The sequence below is a fragment of the Chlorocebus sabaeus genome, chromosome 13, assembly GCF_047675955.1.
Source record: "Chlorocebus sabaeus isolate Y175 chromosome 13, mChlSab1.0.hap1, whole genome shotgun sequence".
NCBI lineage: Eukaryota > Metazoa > Chordata > Mammalia > Primates > Cercopithecidae > Chlorocebus > Chlorocebus sabaeus.
This window is the reverse complement of record NC_132916.1, coordinates 37,561,343-37,570,300: the sequence shown is the minus strand read 5'-3', so window position 1 is coordinate 37,570,300 and position 8,958 is coordinate 37,561,343.

Genomic DNA, 8,958 nt, shown 5'->3' with positions numbered 1-8,958 from the left:
ATATATTCTACTAAAACTCCAGGGACCTGGTAGAGATCCAACCAACAGAGAATTTTCTGAATAAACCATAACCTTGGGGCCCGAGAGGACCAAGTCCAAGCTTTCAAAACCACACAATCAGACTCTCTTTTAAAGAGATGTTTATGTAATGTTTTAACAATTATTTGGGGAGTAAAAGTTTTAGCTGGTTATGTGGCTGTTTTCTTTGTAACACTACCAATGGATTGTTTTACCTAAATATCTTATTGACTAATTCTTCTTTTTTCATATCTCAAGATTTAGAGATGCGTACAAACACCAATACATGCCATGCATGCAATTTGGTATGGTATCGATGTCACATTTGAGTGAGAATAGCTAATTTTGGCAATCATTTTGCAATCTGATCATGACTGACTTCTTAGGATTTTTCTTTTTTCTTTTTTGACAAGATCTCACTTTGCCACCAAGGCTGGAGTGCAGTGGCACAATCTCGGCTCACTGGAACCTCAACTTCCTGGGCTCAAGTAATCCTCTCACCTCAGTACCCCAAGTACCTGGGCCTAGAGGCCTGCACCACCACTCTCAGCTAATTTTTTTGTATTATTTTGGAGAGACAGGGTTTTACCATGTTGCTCAAGCTGGTCTTGAACTTCTGAGCTCAAGCGATACACCCACCTCAGCCTCCCAAAGTGCTAGGATTACAAGTGTGAGCAACTGCGCAGGCTGCATACGGATTTTTAATTTTTAACACAAGCATTTAATCTCCAGTTTAACCATTACCTATTCTTGGGTAGGAATGAACCCCAGTGTAGCGCTTCAAAACAGAATTCTAAGTATCTGTGATATTCCTATTCCAAAAATATCCTCCTATTCTAAAGGAAAATATGGTCGAAATATTAAATCTATTCTTTAGAAGGTCACCTGAAGTTTACTCTTCATTTACCTTCTCCTCCCATGAAAACCCCCTGTGCTCACTGCCCCATGCTGAGGACCTTTAGACAAAAGCATCGTGGTGAATCAAACTTGCAGTTCAAACCCTGAAAGAGACTTTATTAAAATGGACAACAGATGTGAACAAAGAAAAGAAATAGATCAAAGATGTGAACTCCATTCATGAGGATATTTGCAAATACAAAGCATGCAGATTTTTGTTATTTTTAACTTTCATCAATGCAACCTTCTGGGTGGAGGAGGAAATAACACTGAAAAATAAAAAAGGAGGGAGTATGCAATTATGAAACAGAAAGTCTTGTATCTGTGGAGTGGAATGGATTTAAAAGAAGACAACTCCACGTACATTTGAGCATCTTATTTATGTCGACACTGATGGGGATGCTGATGGCACGGGCAGGAAAACATACCATGATCGTCACCTTCAGAAGCCCAGGGTTGAGGGGAAAAATCCAAATTACAAAATAACTGTAATAAATTCCAAATGTAAAAATTCAGAGATACAAATTTTTTGTTATATATGTTGATACAAACCATTGATATACTTTTCAAGAAATATGAATTGTTTTCATAATTAAATAATAAACTGAGCAAACTGTAGCTATTGCATAAGAATTGAAACAATTTGGAAACAAAACAAGTAATTGTTGATTTTTATGATTTACTCTATCCTTGTGCTGGAGAATCAAAACGAAGTAGTTCTGTAGAAGCAGCAGCGGAACACACAGATAGTAAATTTGGAGCCTGTGATTTTCAGTACTTTGCTGGATTGCTACTTACAGTCATTTCTTACAACTTTAAACTTGGCCATGTCTCTCATTCCTTACTGACCAATTAACATTCACATCACGAGTTCTAATGCCTTTTATTTGCTATTTGGCATTCTGAAACCTCAGTAACTACTAACACATTAGTACTGCTTAGTCCAAGTTTCACAATTCTTTCAGTGCAATTTGGAGATTTCTATTTAAACACATAGTGGGGTTATTGGGTACTTGTTTACATAGCTTTTATTTTTTAAAAAAGTGTTAAGGCCAGGACAACTGTTAACTGAGTCTCAAAATGGCCTTTTAACAATGGAGAATGAAGAGAATAACAGCACTTATTTTTTTTCTGCTGGCTATTAAGCAGATATCAGGAGACTTCAGATAAAGAACTTTACCTTCAGTTTTCTATAAACTGAGATAGTAGAAGAAAATGGAGAAAATTATTGGGTTCTTCCCTACTTTAAAAGCCTACTTTTCATTTTAAGTAACACCAACTAGTTTAACAATAATAAATATTATTTATTTTAGAACTTTGAAAACATTCTAAGGTCTATGGGATAATTTTGAAGGTTTTTTTCTTTTGATGAGATTATTTTTGAGAGGAAAAATAAAGCTGTAATTCTCCTTCCTGAACAATGATCTCAATTGGCAAAGACACCCAAAACAGGCCCAAAAGTCATCCAAATTCTAAATTGTAAAACAAATGAATTAGCCTTAAATGCTTAGAAATAAACAGGTCCAAACAGGTCCAAAAGCTGCCCAAATTCTAAATCAGAAAACAAGTGAATTCGCCTTAAATGTTTGGAAAACATGTAAGTTACAGTCAGTCTATAATGTAAGTGAATAAAATCATATTTTTATGCACTAAATTTCTTTTTGGTGGTGGACAGTCACACCAATTTTCATCAATGAAGCAAGTCTAAAAGTTGCTTCTAAAATTTTATTTGCCCAAAGTTAGGCCACGAAATGGAAGATAATTTTATTTTTTATTTCTCTTATTTTGAGGAGCTAGGGCTAGGAAAAACACACCTAAATAAATATAAAGAAATCAAAACCCAGTATTTTCTGATATTAAATTATTTCTATGAAAATGTAGATTCCATTTTAGAATAATCTGCTTTGTAACATGGCTTCCAGGAATATATTGTGGTAAAAGTATGATGAGCCTTTCAGTAGTATTACTTCACAGATAAATACATTGCTTAATTGGAAAGAGTAACATCTAGCTACCTACCCTGATGAAATGACAAAGGACATAAAGTAAAAACAAATCAATAACACTTCAGAGTGATCAAATTATTTTTAGAGTGAGTGGATGAATTCATAAACAAAATGAATTTTAAAAGGAAAGTCAGAACACAGGAAACCAGGTAGCTATTCAGGTCAGTAGGCTCACAAAAGGAAGTTAGGGTTGGAATCCAGCCTAACAACCCAGTGGTTTTAATTGTTTATGACGGTGAGGAATAGAGTGAACAAGAGCATATAAAAATGACAAATATAAAAAGAGCCCACTTTTTTTTCCTAGTTACTTTTAACTTACATCTTCCCACCATATATATATATATTTTAAATCCTGTTTGCCTACACATAATAAAATTGTCTAAAGTGAGTGTAACCTGTTCTTTTCATATTCTTAGTCTGATGAATATAGCAATATTCCAAATAGTTTCCAGATTGAGGAGCTGGGATAGAAGGCAAATAATGCACTTTTCTCTCCATCAAGTAAGCCTTGCTATTAAAGTGAAAACACAGTTGAACTAAGCACTGCCCCTAGTAATGTAGTAAAAATTGTGAATTATGTAAATTCTAATGCATTAAATTAGAAATTGTTCTCTTTATTATGAGATATCATGGAAGTTGATTATAAACGACTGCTATTGAATGTTGAGGTGAGAAGATGAGATGATGTGAGAAGATGAAATTTCTTTTAAGAATTTAAATTATGAAACACAGTCTTCATGCTTCTACAAGATAAGAAACAGTTTGGTTCCAACTGCTTAAAGATGGGAATTGATCCACTGGTCTTTCTTGTCTCTTTAGTATGTTTGATTTTTTTGAATGATCTTAATACTTGTATGCATTGTTTTTCAGTGACAGATAAAATTGAAAAGTAAAAACAAGTTGGAAGTGAGAAAAAACAGATATTTTGTAAATTCTTATGTTTCATAATGAAACAACAATTATCAATAAAATAAGCAAGAGTTTTTATATTGCACATCTGTGAAAAGTGAGAACACCTTGTAAGTTTGACAGAATGTTATTTTGTCTGTGATTATAATAATAGAAAAATGACATATATAGTTTTTCTGCCTTCATTTCTTTCATTTCTCTCGATAACTTATTCTAATAATTTATTTTTATTGTATTTTATAAAAGTGTATGTGGTAAATACATTTAAAATCATAGACAGTTTGAGATGAACTGCTCTATATCTATGATTTTCAGACCTTAAGCTGCATATAAATCATCTTGGAATCTTGTTAAAATGCAGATTTTGATTCACCAGATCTTGGTGTAACCAGAGATTCTGCATTGTAACAGGTGCTGTGTGACAATGACGTTGATGGTCTGAGGACTGCACATTAAATAACAAGGCAACAGATCACTTCTGTTATTCTTTAGATAACATTTTTAGTTGTTATAGTCACTAGACACTCTTGCTTTATGGGCAAACAGTCTTTAATTTTATACAAAGCATATAAAAAATACATGGAACTGGAGAACTGCATAGAAACTTCATAAGGTCAAGGCAATATCCCTGCAGTGACCACTGAGTCTCATGGGCAGGGTTGCTCCAACAATGTCTTCTGGGAAGTTCTGAGCTGGTAGAAGTGGACCCTGGTTTGAGTGGTGAGCAATCTCAAGGATTGCTCAAAGAAAAAAACGAGGCCAACGGAACTTTGAAATTTGTCAATAGTGATTCCCTGGGAACTTAATCCATGACCATTTCCCCTGATTTTTGAATGCAGCTTGAGTTAACGGAAGTCCTTCCACCCCGCATTTCCACTAATGTAAACCAAGCTATGTTTTCTTTTTCTATAGAATTATTAGCATAAAATCTTTTAAGTATCAATGCAAAATTGGAGATTTAAGGCATTGTTTTCTGATGTATTCCTTATGTTTTGAAGTTAATGTGTGATAAAAGCCAGAAATATTATAATTTCTATATGAAAAGTATGCAATTTAATAAGTATGGATGAGACCATGATGATGAACTAATATAAATATGTCCCATAAGTTCTAGGTAGTTTGTAGGCTATGCAATGTTTGTACTATACTAAGTATGTTCAGTTAAATGCAAAAATACAACCAAGAGAATTTTAAATGAAAAGAAATAAAAACAGAAGTATATGAAGTTTGCAAAGTGATTTAATTAAAGAGTAGTATTTCCTGATTGCAGACAGTATACAATGCAACATAAACAGAAAGTGGTTAGATAATGGCTTTGAATATGAACAAAGAAGTGAATGCAAATATAAAACTTATCCTAACATAGCATGATTCACATAATTCCAAAGAAGCACATTTTCTCAGTGTTACCACGCAAAGTTCTGTATGCCATTTTGCTCTATAAAATATATTGTTGTCATTCCATCTTCATACTTATTTGCAGTACTGTTTATTGTAGAAAGAAAACAGAAGGCAAATCCTAAACAAATATTAAACATTTAGGGAAAAAAACCTCAGTTTTATTTTGGATGTCATTTATAATATTTGAAGAAAAAAATGCTAATACTGTGAAGTAAAAAGGTTTTACTTTTTGTTTATCTTTTCCAAAGAGCTTTCTTCACATTTGTATACCTCACAAAACTAAACTTTAATAGTAATATTAACTGTGGCATACTACAATAATTCGGACTCTCAAGGCAAGCTTAAGAATCAATTATGGCCTAAACATTTATTTAAATATGTGTGGCTAGAAATGGTGGCTCACACCTGTAATCCTAGCACTTTGGAAGGCAAGGTGAGAGGATCACTTGAGGCCAGAAGTCTGAGACCAGCCTGGGTAATATAGCAAGACACATCCCCTCCATCTCTACACATTTTTTTTTTCACTTGCCGAGCATGGTAATGTTCACCGGTAGTCCTAGCTACACAGGCGGCTGAGGCAGGAAGATCATTGAGCCCAGGACTTCAAGCTTACAATGAGCCACAATGGTGCCACTGCACTCAGCCTCGGTGACAGAGTGAGACCCTGCCACTAAATAAATAAATAAGTATGTGTACGCATTGAAAAAACTTACTTTGCTTATAGCAATTATTTGCTATTATTTGAAGAGTACTTTAAAAATGATGATAAAATAATAGTAATAATAATAATAATAATGATAAAGATTTTCTAGTACCTTTATTTCTTTGGTAACTATAAATTACATCCTCATTTAGGGAGGCCGAGGCGGCTGGATCATGAGGTCATCCTGGCTAACACGGTGAAACCCCATCTCTACTAAAAATACAGAAAATTAGCTGGGTGTGGTGGCGGGCGCCTGTGGTCCAGCTACTCGGGAGGCTGAGGCAGGAGAATGGCGTGAACCCGGGAGGCAGAGCTTGCAGTGAGCCGAGATCATGCCACTACATTCCAGCCTGGGCAACAGAGTGAGACTCCATCTCAAAAAAAAAAAAAAAAGAAAAAGACAAAAAAAACAAAAGTACATCCACATTTAAGGAAGTAACACATTAACATTTCCAGGAAGGACATATGACATTATTCTTTCAGGTCTCCCTCAAAGTCAATTGGAGTTACATATTTTTACAAAATGTGTAAAATAAAATATTTTTTACTGCACATGATTGCCTTTTCTTTCCAAGAGTAAATCAGTAAAATCTGATTATTAGCCAAAGCGATAGAGTGCTTTCTGGCAAGCCGCTGTCACAGATTCACACTGGGAATTAGGGAACACACAGAGTTAGCAAGTAAGAAAACAATCAACTGCCTACCTGTGTCCAATATTTTCATAGGATATTTTGAAATAGGGGAGGCCAGAAGAAATTGGAGGAATATTACAGTTTACTTTGACCTAGGATTTTAAAATATCTGAGGAAAAGAATACTTATTTTGGATTGAATAATAATTGTAATTTTATACAACCAACTATGCACCTTCTGTGTGTATGTGTGTGTTTGTGTGTGTATGTGTGTATGTGTATGTGTGTGTGTTTGTGTTTCTTCATATAGTTGAATAATCACTGCCCTTACTTTTAGGTAGCCTATAGGTATTTTCATAATTTAATGTTAAGACATAGCTTTCAAAATCTACTTTTACTGGAATTTATCCTTGATTTTTGGAAAAAAAAAAAAAAAAAGCTATTCTTTACAGTAATCAAAGTCAGGTTGTTGTGCCTGTATCAATTTATATCTTTTGAGATCCACTCTTGGATTGGTAAGTCTTGCACACACAATCATTGTTTTAGAAAATGGTGGGATATCTTCTTGAGAATGTCATTCTGTAGTGACGAACTTAAAGTTTAATGATGTTTTCTTTTGACTCTTCTTCCAATCTGTCCTTCGATTCTCCATTTCTATTAACCTAGCACCTTGGGTGTTATAATTGACATGAAAAAGATAGTTGAGGAAAAGACCACTGTGCATGATTAAGATAGATATTAACGTGGAAGAATAAGTGTCTCCCACAAAGTTTGAATATACCAACAGATGTTTTATTCACCAAATGACTAACCCTTAGTACGTGAAGATTTCTAGAAGTCAAGCCGAGGTTAACTGAGAATAGACTTTTAGACACAAGTTCTGTGAAGATAGTTCTTAAGCCCCAACTCTGCCAATTTTATCATCTTCCTCAGTATTTGTGATAAGAGAATAAATTCTAGTCTATTGTTTATAAATCATTGACATAAAACATGTACTCAGTGAATAAATTGGACCAACCATTATTATGCATGGTAATTTTTCTCCATGATTTAATAATTTTTTAAGCTCCTATGGTATGCATTGTAATGATATAAATCAGCATTCCACTTACATGAGGCAGGCTTAATTTGACTCAATATCCATCTGTGGTAAATAAACATTTACATTTTCAAACATACCCCAACATTTGAGAGGAGAAGACAAGAATAAAATTGTATGTTGGACATATGCTGTATGTCTAAATATTTAAAAGATATAAACCAAGCTATTAAATTGGTAATTAAATTTGGTTCAATCCTCTTATTTTGTCAAATATACTTATTCAAAAAAGAATTTGTGCAAAGCTATTATTTTTATATATTGAAAGTCAAGAAGATGTCAAAGACTACTGACTTTGTTACTGCACATATGTGGATACCCTCTTGATAAGCCAGGTACTTTCAGTGAGTATTAATATAAATGCATAAATTACTTATTCCAGAACATTTCAGCTCTAGTTATTTTGCTATAATCAAAATTTTTACATGGTTTTTCTGTATTGACAGTAATGAGCTAAGGTATTAAAAGTATCCACAAAATGTAAACTAAAGTAAATGTAATACAGTAAAATTAATTGTCATCTATGTTTTCAAAGAATATATCTCTTAAAATATTAAGTTTATTTATTAAACATTACAGGACAAATGCAAGTTTTAATTTATGTACACCAAAAGTTTTAAGAAAACTATTTGAATACTTTTCATGCCTGTAATCCCAACACTTGGGGAGGCTGAGGCAGGAGGATAACTTGGAGTCAGGAGTTCTTTACCGGTCTGCAATGTAGTGAGACCCTCTACAAAAATAAAAATAAAAATAAAAATAAAAATAAAAATAAATCAGCCAGGCATGGTTGTGTGCCACTGAAGTCCTAGCTACTCAGGAAGCTAAAGTGAGAAGATCACTAGAGCCCAGGAATTTGAGGCTGGAGTGAGTTATGATCGTGCCACTGCACTCCAGCCTGGAGATTCTTTTTATTTGTTTAAAAAATCAATTCAAACAAACATTTTGTTAAAAAAATATTCTAGCATTCTGTACGCATTTAGTTGCCGTTGTAAAGAATTGCTATCATACCTTAGGCATGTTATTTAACCAACATATATACAAATGTAAGAGTAAAAGTATTTTTAGAAGTATGAATTGGGAAATAAAAAGAAGAAAAGAAGAATAAAAATGATGTCTTCAACGCTATTGGGAAACCATACTTCATTATGCAAAAATCTGTTGAATTCATGCTATCCTCTTTGGCAAGTTAATTCAATTTTCTTGTCTCTTAATGCATCTGCCTCCCAAATCTTCTCTGCATTTTGAAGCAGTTGTGTTTATATCTTCAATGGTGGTGCTACGGTTTGAATGT